The following is a 16,035-nucleotide window of genomic DNA, read 5'->3' as shown; positions in this document are numbered from 1 at the left end:
TGCTATTTAGAAAGCAAAATAATGGAAAAAAAATTTTGCCCCCCTCTAAACATGATAAAAGCTTCAATTCCTGTTATTTTCCCTACTGTAGTAGTTTTATATGTGGCAGGAACTGTATGAAAATTGCAATAAAATGTGATCTCATAGTACCTAGTTCTTCCTTTTTACCTTCCTTCATTTTTGTTACCTTTTATTCTCTTTCCCTCTATCTCTTATCATGACCTTTAATTACTTTACAATACATATTTATTATATATGTACTGTGGGCCAGACACCATGCTAGATACTGGGGATATAAGTAATAAATAGTCCTCAAAGTTTAGGAGATCATTGACTAGACACACAAAAGTGAAGGTAAAACTTCAGGAGAATGATGTCAGGTATACAAAATTTTCTCTGAGCCTAAGATGAAAGAGGCTCATTCAGCCTGTGAATGGGCAAACACACAAAGGACCGCAGAGGAGGATCACATCTAAACAGTGTTAAAGGCTGAAGAGGAAATGCAGAAGATGAACAACATGCTGCAGCCTAAACACCTGACTACTCAGTGTATGGTGACTGGACTTGTAGCATACCATCACCTGGGAATTCATTTCTAATGCTGACTCCACCCAAGACCAGCTGAGCAAGAATATGTAGTTTAACAAAATTTCCAGGTGATTCACATGCCCGTTAGAGTTTGAGAAGCACTGCACTAAGAGTTCTAGGAAAGGCAAGTGGTTTAGTTGGCATATACTGTGAATTGTGCAAAAAGGAGCAGTGGGGAAATAAGGCCCAAAAGTTGACCAGATTATGAAGTCTTTCAAGAGTAGGAGTTTCGACTGTTCTTTAAGCAAATGCTTACTTCGATAGCAGTCTTTGAAAACGGGGGGGGGTATAACATATCAAGGACAGACATATATGAGAACTTACATATTCTCATAATTTAGTCTAAACCTACATCTTATTTTCTATTTTTCCTAGAAACACTATCAGAAGAAAAATGGACAGAATACAAATAAATATTGGGATTTATCTTTATCATAATTTTTTCATCTTCCTCTAAATTACGTGACAGAGCTTTAGAAACCTTAAAAATTTTTCACATTATTATGAATAATTTTGACTTAAGTTAAAGTATTTTTCTATTTCTGATGAAAACCTAAATAGCACATAACCTTAAGTATATATTCTACATTATCACAATACATCTGGTAAGAAATTGACCTGTAAGAAATATATACTAGACTTTATTGTATTTCTAGCTTTATATTTTGGAATTTAAGAAAAGATTGTAACTGGTTTTTGTTGTCACATTAAGCTGCAGATTTAGAGTGTAATATAAGGAAAATATTCATATGATAAATTTTTTTTCATTTGGTGACAGGATTTATGCTTAAAAAGGCAAAAGATTATTAAGATCTGAAGAGAAACCAGAGTGTTAATGCTTAAAAGGTTTTCAAGTGTTTTTTAAATTTTTACCTCCTATATAAAACATTTCTTGAATTGTTTAGATAAAAACATATGAACAAAAGTATTAACTAAGTCCACTTTTTCTTTTTTTAAAATTTTTATTTCATATTGGAGTATAGTTGATTAACAATGTTGCGTTAGTTTTGGGTGCACAGCAAAAGTGATTCAGTTATTCATATACATATATCCATTCTTTTTAAAATTCTTTTCCCATTTAGGTTATTACAGAATATTGAGCAGAGTTCCCAGTGCTATACAGTAGGTCCTTGTTGTCTATTTTAAATATAGCAGGGTGTACATGTCAATCCCAAACTCCCAGTCTATCCCTCCCCGCCACTGTCTCCACCTGGTAACAATACGTTCAGTCCACTTTGTTTTAAAAAATAGACTATTACTCTACTGACTCTAGAAAAGTCTCTAGAATCAACCTAGAAAAGTTATTCTTGTAAGTAAATGGCAGCCTGATTTCTGAGTTTAGAAAATTATCTACATTTACAGGATACATCTTGAAGAGCCTAAATTTCATATGAAATAAGATATAAAACAAAATCTTAGAACATTTCTTAAACCTGGCAGTGTAGTCTAAAAAATTCTGAAGTGGCATTCATGCTCATAACTTTCAGGATTTGGGAAACTGTAATGACGTGCTTTCGAATTTAGACAGATGTGGTCTTAAAACTTCAGTTTGTAACCTTCTTTTGTGTTCTCTCTAACAAAATACATAGTATTTCTCAACCTCATCATTTTTTTAGTTGAAAAATAATAATAAATATAGTAACTATATCATGTGGTTGCTATGAAGATTAAATTAGATAATATGTGTATAGCACTTAGCAAAGGGTCAGACACAGCATATCCCAAAACAGTAATTGTTATCTCCTCTTCGTATTCTAATTTTTATTATCATAATTATACTTATATAGCACATCTAAATATAAGATAAATTTGAGCAAATATCCTGATATTGTGCCTTTCATTTGAAGAATGCAAATTATCATGCTTTGCTTTAACTCCTTGACATATTTATATTTGTAATGGTGTTTTGAACTTCTTGTCTGTTAATTCTATCATCTGTCATTTCCAGGTCTGTTCTTATTGACTGAATTCTTTCCTGGTTATGAGTCACATTTTCGTATGCTTTCTTATGTCCAGTAATGTTTTCATTCATTGCCAGATATTGTGATTTTTATTCTGTGTAGTGCTAGATTTTGTTTATTCCCTTAGAAGGGGTTAGGATTGTTTCTGGCAGATGGTTAAGTTACTTGTGGGTCAGACTAACCCCTCTGAAGCTTACTTTAAAAACATTGTTAGGATGAGTCTTAGAGTTATTTATCTCTATTACTAAAGCTTGACCCTTTTGTGCTCTCTACTGAATAGTCCATGTATTCAATGAGGGTTCACTACTCTGGCTGATGGAAATTCAAAAGACTCCCAGACCTGTGAAAGCTCTGGGAATTCTACTTAAAGTTCTCTTGTAGATATTCTTTTCCAGCAGTTATTCTTTGCCTAGCCTTATCAAATTTCACTCTACATATGTGAAGACTTATTCAAATATAATTCTCAGAGTAACACCTATGCAGATTTCTAGAGTTCTTCTCTGTATGTTTCCCTCCCTTCTGGTAATCAATCTTACAAATCAAAGCTGCCTTGTTCTCTCCAAACTCGGATCTTTGTCTCCTCAGCTACAAAATGTAAAGACCCTGTAGTTCTGACTGGGCTGTCCCTCCATGTACCATGGTCCAAAAACTGCCTCCAGGCAGAAATCCGGGTATTGCAAGACTCTCTCTGTTTTCCTTTTCACAGGTATTATAGCGCTTCCCTGTCTGTTTTTTAATGTGTGAGAGTTGTTTTATATGTTTTGCCTAGTCTTCTAACTATTGAATATTACAGGAGGAGGGTAAGTCTTATAACTATTATTCTTTCATGAATAGAAGCAGAACTCAAGGTAAATATGTTAAGCCTATTTTTTCAAAGGAGGAAGTTAAAGCTTACAAAATTGAAATTATGTGGTCTGAGTACCAGAGCTAGTGACTACAAAAGCAAAATTTAAACCAATATATTAAGAACCTAGATACCAAGTTCACTTATTCATTCCTTGGTCAAGTTTCTTTAAATTCACACCAGCCAAAATCTTTAATGTCTTACATACTTATGAACACAAATTTATCATAACGTGCAACTCATGCCTGAGTCATGATGATTCTTCAAGGCAACACAGTGATTAAGAGAAGAACTTTAAGAAGAAACATACCTGTTTGGATGGAATAGGAGCTGGACAGTCAGCATGCCAGCATAGATATGATATATTTTATAAACTTGGTCATAATTTAGGAACCGAATTATTGAAACACCAATCTTGAGGCTGAAGAACCGAGTCAGAGAATCTGATGGCAAGAATTTGGGACCCATGTGGGCAGAGGATGATGAGCTAAGAGGATTTCCATATGCTAACAGGGCTTCAGGCGAGAAGGTGTTTCAATAGAGAAGTCAAATGGTCTACTGTATAATAAGATTCACTAAGAATTCTTGAGGTATAAAGCCCTAACCAATGGCAGGAATTAGTACGAATCCTAGAGTAACACTAAACCTTCAAGTTGGAAGTTCAGGTGGCTTGAGTGGGGAAAGCTGTTAAGGGTGAAATATCAACTTAACTTCTAGCTTCTGCTAGGAAAACTAGAGCAATCTTGAGTTTTGCTGTCTCTTATTGATAGTAAATTGGTCAATTTACTTGGAAAGATCAAATCACCCTAATTAAACAAGCAATAACATTTACGACAGAAATTTTTCAAAAGAAATATGGATCTCAAGGAAACAAAGCCCCTTTTCAGCCCCTTACATATATACTACACAATTATCTCATTTTAAAATTAAAAAGTACTTGGAATTTTCCAATTTTGTGTAACCTCCACTAAAGCATATATTGAAATAATTCAGAAAGAAATGAATGTTTTAATTCTATTCACTGAGACAATCTGACTCTTAGAAAGACTTGAAGTAGACAAGGAACAGTAAAATTACTTACATCCATATAAATACATCTGTACACTAGTTGACCCTTAAAATTAATACAAGATTTATAAACTTTTAATTGGTATAAAAACCCACTTCATTACTCTTAAACACAAATACAATATTTATTCATCATATCTTCAGAAATTCATATCTGAAAGTACCCGAGGAATACAGTTGAGGAAAATCTATTTCCCTTATTACACATATATTGTCACTAGAGAGTATAAACTCTTTGTGTTGATCAAAATTAAGTCCATGAAACCTAACCAAAATGTTATAAATTGTAGGAAGAAAAAATTACCCCAAAGCAAATATTCTGCAATGTGCTAAATTAAGATAGTATAGTAAGCCTTAAAGGGAAAAATCTATTAACTGAATAAAATGGAATTTTCTACTAAAATCTCTCTTGCAGAACAGGATCCAGACATCTGTGTGAACACCCCCAGTAACTATGCTAGTGTATGAGGTCATCTCTGTCTAAAGTATACATAGTGGGGAGATCTCCTTTGTAATGATTACAAATTCTTCCCAAATTGCTATCATGTCATAAAGATTTTCCCTGCTTCCCTATAAACAAAAAGTGAGAAATATAGTATCCAGTACTCCTAGATTTGGTTGCTTTATTTTCCCAATATGGACCACTATAGAAAGAGCAGATGGAATAGATATTTCATTTCTAGCACTCTGGAGATTTCATTGTGATAATTTTCTTAACTGTAGAAGGTAGTTCTTTAACTGGAAAAACCCAAAATTAATTTTTTAAAGACCTCAAATAAATGTATGGCTTTTACATTTAGCCTCAACTTTGGAGATACAAGAAAGAACTAGAAGGAAGTTTAAATAACATGTAGTTCAATCTCTTCATTTGACAGATGAGGGGGCTCGCAGCAGGGAACTTAACTTACAAGTGACAGACTTGGGGTTTGAACTCTGGTCATTGGGTCCCAAATCTAGGACCAATTATTTCCACAGTTATAAAAATAACTAGTATTTTGGGGGTGATCTCTGTGTGTCCAGCACTGCTCCAAGTGTCTTCCCTGCATTAATTCAATTCTTATGATAATTCATGTTATTGCATCTATGGTACATGGCCCCAAAAAGAATGACAAGAATGTTGTTAAACACTTCTGGCCTTCCTGCTTCTTACCACTACATTTCTTCTTAAACAGTGGTATCATTTTGGGAAGAAAAGCACAGTCTTGGAAGATGATGTGGGAGTGGAAGGATATAGAGGGCTGTACTGGATGATCCCTGTAGAGCTTTAAAATCTAATACCTGTGCTATGTTTTAATTTTTAAGACAGGCAATCTGGTTCTCTTACAGGTTCTTGCTATGCATTTTTCTATCTTGTACGGCTTCGTGGTGAGACTGATGAAACTATTCAAGAAGTTGAAAAATCCCAATGAGTTTGAACACAGCTTGATAAACCTATTGTCAACCTTGCTCGGTTCCTAAATCCTGGTTTTCTTAATTTGGATATCTACTTTTTCATCTATCAGCTTGCTGCACAGACTTTAAATTCAGTGTCAAGTTTCAGTTATATTGCTGATAAAAAATCTTTAGTTGTATATATGGATTTCTAACCTTAGCCGTATCTAGGATTGATTTTGTAAGTGATAGTATTGAGATGTGTGACTAGTTATAGGTTTACAGAATAGACTCATATACTCAGAAACTTTCCCAAGGCTGCTGAACCTACCTAAAAACTCCAAGAATTCACTCTTATGTATAATTGCCAGTCTTCCTTTAAAGTTAATGAACATAGTTTAAATATTCATTGTGAGTCTCAGCTCTTTTTTAGCCATTATATTGGAAAAACTTTTTTTCTTATACTGAAATTATGTCATAGAGAGATTTGTATTCGCCTGTTTGAAAAGTGTACAGTTCATCAAGATTTGAGCTAAAATCCATCCAAAGACAAAAACAAGAGCCAAATGTAAAAACTTATCAAACTCTGTTTTTCTTTTGGAAGTTAGTCAATCTAGTCATCTTTGAAACTCTATACCATAATATCTGTAATCCATTCACTGGAAACTTTGAATTGCTCTTCATTTCCCTTTTCAAAAACCAAGATATGTCATTGTTTGCAGGAACTCCACCATTCTTCTGACGATTTAAAAATGGAAAACCATCCCATATTTGTAAAATAATGTTGTAACTATATCACAGGACACATTTAAATGTCCACATATACATATTACAAAAATGGTATACATTTGTTGAATTTTTACTAGATGACAGGTATTATGCTGAGCACTTTACATGACTTATTTTTCTTTATTCCTCACAATTATGTTGCAGATATCACTATTCATTCCTATTTTGGGCATCGGGTCATTGAGGCAGAGAGGTTAATTAACTTGCCCAAAGAGACACAGCTAGAAGGAGGTGGAGTTAATTATTGAACCCAGAGTATCTGATTACAGAGCTCCTTTTGCAACCACTACACATAATACCTTCAAAAAGTAACTATTACTTTATGTCTTGTGTGTAGGAGATGAATATCTAATATGAATTAGATCAATATATGTTTAATAAATGAATGAGTAACCCATTAGTTGAGTAAACCGAATCCCAGAATTATATTAAAGTTCACCTAAACCAAGTTGTTTTTACATATTGAAGAAGTAAATGCAAGATAAATTCTTGGTTTTGAGTTCATTTAGGATTTGGAAATAACTGTGAGAAAAAAGTTAAAGTAAATGAGATTGGATTCCAGAGTTCCTAATTTCTTGGAAAGAAATGTAAAATTCAACTGAAATATTTCCTGGGGCAGACAAAGATTAAAAGAAAATTAATGTAACTAGGTGGGCACAAATAACATTTCATAGTGTTTGTCTATGATTATCATTGCTCTAGGCTATCTTAAATATTAAACAAGTATAGTACCTCTACACCTCCAGTTTTCTAGAAGTTCTCATCTTGGTATACTGCATAAGTTAAATTTCTTCTGCTCCAGGGACTTGGGTTCTCATTTTTTATGAGCTTATATACAATGAAATTTGCCCTGAAACTAGAATATTTCCAGTATTTCTGATGTTCATAGCTGGGTGGTCATTTGTGATGAAGGTGTCTTTTCATTTCCGATATGAGACTAATCAACAACATAGAATTTCTACTATGCTTTTAGGTAATATTATTTCTGCCAACCTCCATCTTTTACTCTAATTCTTAAATAGAAAGTGAAAGACATAGTTTCAGAAAATAAGTAATCCCAAATATTGGCAATGAAAGGTGTATTGCTTTAGAATCCCTTAGTGGCAGTAAACATCAGGCCAACTGTGAATTTAAACAGATATGGACAGGATTAGCACCTAATGTGTGGGATGCAGCATCATGGAATATTTGAAAATTTATCCTTTGATTAGGCTAAACTAATTGAATCATTAATCTGTCTAGTAAGCTGTCTTTTATTTTCTTACTACGGAACATAAAAAGAGAGAATGTACTAAAGTAGCTCAAGAGAGAGGACTAATAGAATATGTTTACCTATCAATCTATCTGCCTATAACTTCTGACTCCATCTTTTTCTAAATCCACCCCCATCACTCTTTTTTTTTTTTTTTTTTTTTTTTTTTTTGGTACGTGGGCCTCTCAATGTTGTGGCCTCTCCCGTTGCAGAGCACAGGCTCTGGACGCGCAGGCTCAGCGGCCATGGCTCACGGGCCCAGCCGCTCCGCGGCATGTGGGATCTTCCCGGACCAGGGCACGAATCCGTGTCCCCTGCGTCGGCAGGCGGACTCTCAACCACTGCACCACCAGGGAAGCCCTCCCATCACTCTTTTACAGAATCTGGTGCTCTTGATAGTCCCTGTCCACATCAAACATTCTTCTAACATAGACTTTTGGACCAGGTGCTCATCCCAGCAGGAACTCTCTCTAGATATCTGCATGACCAAAACCCACAGTTTCTCAAGTTTTTGCTTACATCCTACCTTCTCAGTGAGGTATACTTTATCCCCCTATTTAATATTATAGTCTACTACCTACTTCACTTCCAGGGACACTTACAATCTTTTAATATACTGTATACATTTATTATTATAGTATATTACTTATCTTTCTACATTAGTATTTAAGGGCTAAAAAGACAAGGTTCAGATCTTTGCTGCTATGTTTTCTAAATTATCCCAATTGTTCAAACAGTGCCTGGAGCATGGTAAGTGTTAAATAAGTATTTAAATGTTTGTTGAATAAGTGCAAATAGTGCATTAGGTTCCTGCTTCCATTTACATGGCAAGAATATATTTAAATAATTTTTTCCTCCACTATCAGATTTTGGGTGCAGAGAGTAATAACAGAGTTCAACTTATTTGTATCAGAATAAGATCTGAATGGAGATATTTTAAACTATTTCCTTTGATCCTTGTGTTACCAAATTTTTGCCTGGGCATATTTTGAGGCACTTTTAAAAAAAGTCGAGCAATAAATGTCCATCAACAGAGGAATAGATAAAGACGATGTGGTACATGTATACAATGGAATATTATTCAGCCATAAAAAAGAATGAAATAATGCCATTTGAGCAACATGGATGGACCTAGAGATTATTACACTAACTGAAGTGAGTCAGACAGAGAAAGACAAATATTATATAATATCACTCATATGTGGAATATAATTTTAAAAAATGATACAGATGAACTTATTTACAAAAAAGAAACAGACTCACAGATTTCAGAAACAAACCTATAGTTACCAAAGGGGAAATGTGGGGAGGAGGGATAAATTAGGAGCTTGGGATAACATACACATACTACTACACATAAAACAGATAACCAACAAGGACCTACTGTATAGTACAGGGAACTATACTCAATATTGTATAATAACCTATATAGGCAAAGTATCTGAAAGAATCTGAAAAGAATGAATATATGTATTTGTATAACTGAATCACTTTGCTGTATACCTGAAACTAACACAAAATTGTAAATCAACTATACTCCAATGAAATTAAAAAAAAAAAGTCAAGCGAGCAATTAGGAGTTAATTAGTAATAGGATATCCACTTGCATTTTTTGTCTTTCAAAAGCAACAAAATGAGTTAAGTGTTTCTCTTATTAATTACTTGCCTTTAAAATATGTCTATTAATTTGAGTACTGTGGCTTTCATACATTTTTAAAATATTTTTTCATACATCTTTTATTATTCATTTGTTTTAGCTAAGCAAAGAAATGTTCTAGAAACACCTTAAGACTCCTAATCCCCAAGGTTTCTAGATACAGGAACATTTGTGTGCGTGTTTTGATTATATAGGGAAAATAATTATTTTAGCTATTAAAATAATTTGAAACCAAGTCATCCATCATCTTTTTATTCTCTAGTAGTAATACAAAGGTTATTTCTTTACCACTGATGCAACTCATAAAAAGCTTTCTTCAACTCAGTCTTTCAGGAGAGTTTGAGATTTCAGGTAAAGTTATGTTTTTTTGTTTTTTTGTTTTTTTTTGCGGTACGCGAGCCTCTCACTGCTGTGGCCTCTCCCGTTGCGGAGCACAGGCTCCGGACCCGCAGGCTCAGCAGCCATGGCTCACGGGCCCAGCTGCTCCGCGGCATGTGGGATCTTCCCAGACTGGGGCACGAACCCACGTCCCCTGCATCGGCAGGCAGACTCTCAACCACTGCGCCACCAGGGAAGCCCTACAGTTATGTTTAAATGCTATATATTCTAAACTTGCCATCTTATTAATGAAGAGTTTTTCTTATTCTTCTTTCCCTTTCACTCTCTTTAGCTATGCCATTTCTTACAAGGAACCTTCTAAAAGAACTAGCCCATCTCCCCTCACCCCCAAATCTGGTGCTAACACATTTGTTCACCCACACTTACACACAAAGAGATCTGGGTAATGTCAGGCATTTTAGCAAGAGAAGTTTAAAGGACTCTTGAATACATTGGATTTGAGGGATTGAAAGGACCATCATCCTTATAATGAATACCATTAATCCATATAGTTAAAAGAATCTGCCCAAAGATACCTGATTAAAGACTATGGGTACAGATTTTCCACTTTAAGTGCCACCGTTCCACAAGAATTATCTAAAGCACATAACTGATACATTTTCAAAGATAGCTTATTATCTTTCCCAAAGCTTTCTTTGAATCTTTATTGCTAATGATGCCTTTCAAATGACATTTAGAGTTGCTATTTATAACAACCAACAAAGATGCTCAAATGTTTTTGGGAGCTTTTCACTATTAATCTAAACTTTTCATCCAAAAATTCTTTGAACTCATGAAGATATTCAATCACTTGAGCCTACCACTTTCTCATTCAGTTTCCCTCTAATTTCCTTCTTTTTCAGCATAGCACCCAAGGAACATGATTATCATCAGGCCGATACACAAACCTTTCAACTTTTTGGATCCTTTCTTCCTCTGTTGTACTTCCCTAGCAAAGCTAAACTTTGCATATCATCTATATAAGATATAACTGCACCTAATAACTAACTATATGTTGCTGGAGAAAAACAGAGCGTTGTGTCTAAATTTATGATCACAAATTCGAAATTTGCTCTCAGCATTTTCTGAAAATCTGAATCTTTACTGCTTTCAACATTTTATACCAGCTGTTACCTTCTTGTAATCATCTCCACCCACAATCTTCATACGTTTATAGGGTTACCTTCTTGCCACTACTATATTTAAAATAGATAACCAACAAGGATCTATTCTATAGCACAGGAAACGCTGCTCAATATTCTACAATAACCTAAATGGGAAAAGAATTTGAAAGAGATACATATATATGGATAACTGAATCACTTTGCTGTACACCTGAAACTAACACAACACTGTTAATCAACTATGCTCCAATATAAAATAAAAATGTTTAAAAATAAATAAATAAATAAAATGTTCATTTATTCTTTCTTTGTAAATATGATATTAACATATAGACACTAATATTTGCAATTCAAATTCATTCAGAAAAAAATTAATTGAATAAATTCATTTGTTCCTTTTTCTCACTGACCTTGGGATATTACTTAAACCTCAGAGATCACATTTCTTTTTCAGGAAAATTAGAAAATTGGACTAGTCCTAAATATCTCTTTTGGCTCTAAAACACTGACATTTTCTGTTCTTTTAGAAAATTGTTTTAAATCTCTCAATTTTAATATTTGAGCTTTGTTATCTAATCAGTTTCAACTCAAGAATTTTATCAATAATTGTGGACTCTGCCTGTCTCAGTGCTTTTCTTTAAAAATCTCCCTCAACTGTTCTAAGAGCTCTTCAAAATATTAAACAAGTAACCAGTGCCAGCATGAGTGCATTTTTTAAACTTTGCTCTATTTATTTATATTTTTAATAACTATTACCTCGTAAATTGGCATAGCTTCCAGCATATCCATTTCGTTTCCACTTTTAAACATAGTATTCATAATGTACAACTCTATATTGTCTGAACAACTCTATTGAAGACTCAATATTAAACAAATAAATCAGATTGTGTCAACATCCATTGTTGGAAACCTTAGTTTATTAAATGTGCTTATTTCTGTCATTATTAATTTCTAGAAACAGCTAAACAGACCAGAAAAATAAATGTGTAGTCTCAGACAGCAAGTCAGAAAATCACCATCACTTAAATTTTCACCTGACAGATCAACATTCCATAGTTTAATTTAATGTCTTCTCAAACCCAAAGACCTATCTGAAAATAAAGTGACAATTTCCATTTCCCTATAGTATCTATTCTAATTTAACTGCATTTTCATCATGAATTTCTGGACATTGGATCTCGCTTAGAAATCTATAAACATTAGGAAGACAATGTTACAACTATTTGGGATATATTTTTATACTCTCAATCTGATAAAATAACAACTTTCAAAAGTCAGGTGATGCTTTATATACATAGATTGCAATCATCAGATTTCTATTCGACCTAGTCCAGTGATTTGTTATAGTAAAAAGAAGCTAATTAAATAAATTCTATGGCTACATTTGGCAAGTATTAGCCAGGATGTACCAGTTGGGAAGATGAAGTCTGAAATTAAATACTGTGTATTAACTCTAATGATATTGTTCTCCAATTTACTCAACTTGAAAGTGTAGCCAGGGAAATGTTAGCCTCTGTTCCTCATGAAATAGCAATCTGACCAGGGGAAGGTCTGGAGTTATTTGTATGACAGAGTACTGGTCAGAAATGGTATTTTTTACTCTTAAGGACTTCAAACCAGTGTTTAGCTTTTCCAATCAGCAATGTGAAAACCTGTAAGTGACCCTGAAACACCTTAGGGTCTCCCTTCCTACCCACCCTGCCCCACCATCACCAACGGTGCAGTTTACCTTCAAGAGAGAGGAGAAACAAAGTCTTAATGCAGCAACGTTTGTGCTCACATATGCTATCCACCTGCTGATAGCCATTTAACCCACTGACCCCTCACTTTTATTTTCTGGCTTATTCATTCACCCAACAAATATTGTTCTGAGTGCCTACATGTGCCACGTCCTAGTCTATGCATTGGGCCAAGAGAGATAAGGTATATTTCTTTTGGTGCTTACCTTAAACTATTTTATAGATATGTAATTTACATAAAGATTTATGGAATGTTACTACTGGGAAAAAAAAGCTTAAGAAATCATTTAGCTCTTTTTTCCTTATTTTATTAGTATTTGTGAGGAAACTGAGGCCAGCCTATAGATAGGGAATATGACTGCTCAAGATTACACAGTTAGTTAGTGACCATAGTATATATGATGCCAGTATCTAGATATCTACTTCTCTAGATATCTCTAAAGGTAATTACCTATGTACCTCTGCTTTTTAAAATGTTCCTAGCCTCTTATCCTCTCACTACGTTCTGTTTATTATTTTACTGTGTGACCTGGTTGAGAAAGTTATACTTTTCAGTTTGCCCTTTTCTGAGTCACCTTCAATTTCAGGTTCTTTAATTGTTACCTGACACCATAGGAACAATCTTGGCTGCAAAGGAGGCCAGGTGAATCCCCAAGGTTTACTGCACTGTGTTTCATTTCTCTTCTGTCACTAACTGTGAGACCATTTGGCAACAGTTGACTCAGAGCCTTAAGATAATTAGTTCTTCCTCAGAGTGGCATGACTTTTAAGGAGGGAAGTATGCAACATTTGTTACAAAACCCAAATCTATCATTTGTAGAATGTGACCCATTTTGGTGGCTCTTTGATATTTTTGAAAATAGTTTCCACGAATAATGTCCTCAATAATGTGGTCTCCTTACATCTTATTTCTGAATTATTTCTAATACCATCCAAAGCACATCTTGTCCCAATTGAAGGGAAAGAAAGAAACAAAAAGCTGGATGGGAAAATATAAAATACTACAAGAGAAATAAAAAGATAATTTTAAAGTAAATGAATAATGTTTAATATAGAAATTACACACTTTATATATTTTAGTTTTTATAGATATAAGTACACTTAGCATCTAATATTTAGAATAAATTACTACATTTTGAACCTTAGCATTTTAACTCAGTCATGCTAATGTAGGAAGCCATATTCAACTATGAGTTCTAAAAAGATGAATATAAAACTTTCAGTATAACTGGGTAAGAAATTATTTACAATTTCTACACATTTTGTATATCAGATAATAATCTAAGATCAATGAAGTTGAAGTCTTCATTAAATGTAGTATAATTCCTCAAGAAATTTGCTTAAACATAGAACAATCAAGTCTTCCTAAACTTTTGAAATTGTTCTTTACTGCATACATAATAAGTCAAAAATCAGATTTATATGGACATTAAAAAATAAAGAAGTTGTGATATTGTGATTAATAATAAGAAATATATATAGTTTGGTCGTCACCGTTTTTGGCACACAGCTTTTTTTTTTTAACATCTTTATTGGAGTATAGTTACTTTACAATGGTGTGTTAGTTTCTTCTGTACAACAAAGTGTATCAGGTATATGTATACATATAACCCCATATCCACTCCCTCTTGTGTTCCCTCCCCCCCCGTCCCTATCCCATTCCTCTAGGTGGTAACAAAGCACCAAGCTGATCTCCCTCTGCTATGCGGCTGCTTTGCACTAGCTATCTAAATCTATAAACTAAAATACATTTTCAAGTCATCTTTTTGGATATGAGCAAAAAATACTAATCATGTTTAAGTTTATTCTATTCTTACTAAGACTCATGTCTATGCAAGCTAAAATGGTAAAAAGATGCTAATTTTTTTTTTTTTTTTACATAGAAGAATTCAGGAAAGAATTTTTTTTATGGCAACTACCAACAACATAACTGGACATTTATGAAAATTTTGTCTTTCAAAACATTTCACATTTACTTCACAAGAGGAAGAAAAAGTCCCTGAGGCAGAATATATGAAAAAGTAATTATGAAAAAACATGGTCAGTAAATAAAGGTGAACATTATCCTGTTAAAATGCACCAGCTGGTAGCATACATAAATATTTACACCATCACCAACACCATTTAAATTGTTTAACTAGGAAACACATTAAGTATCTGGATGAGGCCACAGAGTTTAGCATTGAGATTGGGTACAGAAAAGCGAACTTGAGAGAAGAAAACAACTAACCACCTTGAAGAACAGTAAGCTTGGATGTGATATGAGAGGCAAGAATAAATGAAGTAGAACTCAGTAGTGGAAAAATCTGGAGAGGTTAAGAACATTCAATGACATTTAAAAGAACTTGCTTCAGAGAATTTCCAGTGGACCCATAAATTCTAATGTCAAGTTTGCATTTTATCTTCGTAGCTTTGAAAATACATTCTTCTACTTTTAAGGTGCATTCTATTTATATTGCTTATTAAATTATCCCAATTTGGCCACAGGTAAAGAACAGAATTATGCTTTGAAAAAGGACTAGCCAATTGTTTTTGTTCATTAAGGCTCATAATTCTCAATGTTTCCTTATAAATACTTTTTGTTTTTCTTTTACTTGTCTACACTTGTAATGCCTGATGCTCCTCAACTAAATTGCAGGAAAGGATGTTGGTTTTAATGGCATGATAATAGCTGGTTGAATATTTTCTATTACTCTTATAAAAGTTTATGAGCAATTTTAAAGATATTTAATAAAAGGAGAAAATCACCAGAGCTACCAAAATGTTAATAAATCCTCCTGAATCAAATACTGATTCCAGCCATGGGGGAAAAAAAGGAGTTTGCTAAAGGACCACAACTAAACGACTGATTGAATGATAGTTTAGCAGCCTGAACTAGGGCAAGAAAACTGATCCTAGAGAAAAAAGCAATTATTATTTTTGTTGGCATTTCAGCAGTGATAGGTCTGTGTGAACCTGTCCCTACTCAGACTAATGAGGAACTTTTTAGAGACTGTAATAGAGGCTTTTTAAAAAACCATGATTGTCCTAAAGCACACAAACATGTTTTATTATAGTACTGGTCATATCTTCTATAAATGTCTAAAAGAAAAACTTGTCAAGTATAGACTCACGCTAGGTGGAGTTAGTTTTTCTACAATAGTCACATATAATGAAACAATCACTGATGTGCCTTGAATGAAATTATAAATTCTTGTTTGGTTGGTTTTTTGTTGCCATTTTTTAGTTATTGAATACTGAGTTTACTGCTCTATCTTGCTAATA

At 33.7% G+C, this 16,035-nt stretch overlaps 1 protein-coding gene across 2 annotated transcripts in view; it reads right to left on the bottom strand.

The window, feature by feature from the left end:
* The window catches only part of CCSER1 (coiled-coil serine rich protein 1), a 1,210,612-nt gene that overhangs the window by 382,980 nt on the left and 811,597 nt on the right, over positions 1-16,035 (bottom strand). The window lies entirely within an intron of this gene.

Source organism: Mesoplodon densirostris, chromosome 1 (genome assembly GCF_025265405.1).
Source record: "Mesoplodon densirostris isolate mMesDen1 chromosome 1, mMesDen1 primary haplotype, whole genome shotgun sequence".
Taxonomy (NCBI): Eukaryota; Metazoa; Chordata; class Mammalia; order Artiodactyla; family Ziphiidae; genus Mesoplodon; species Mesoplodon densirostris.
Note: the sequence above shows the minus strand (reverse complement) of the source record. Positions and strands in the feature narration are given on the sequence as shown.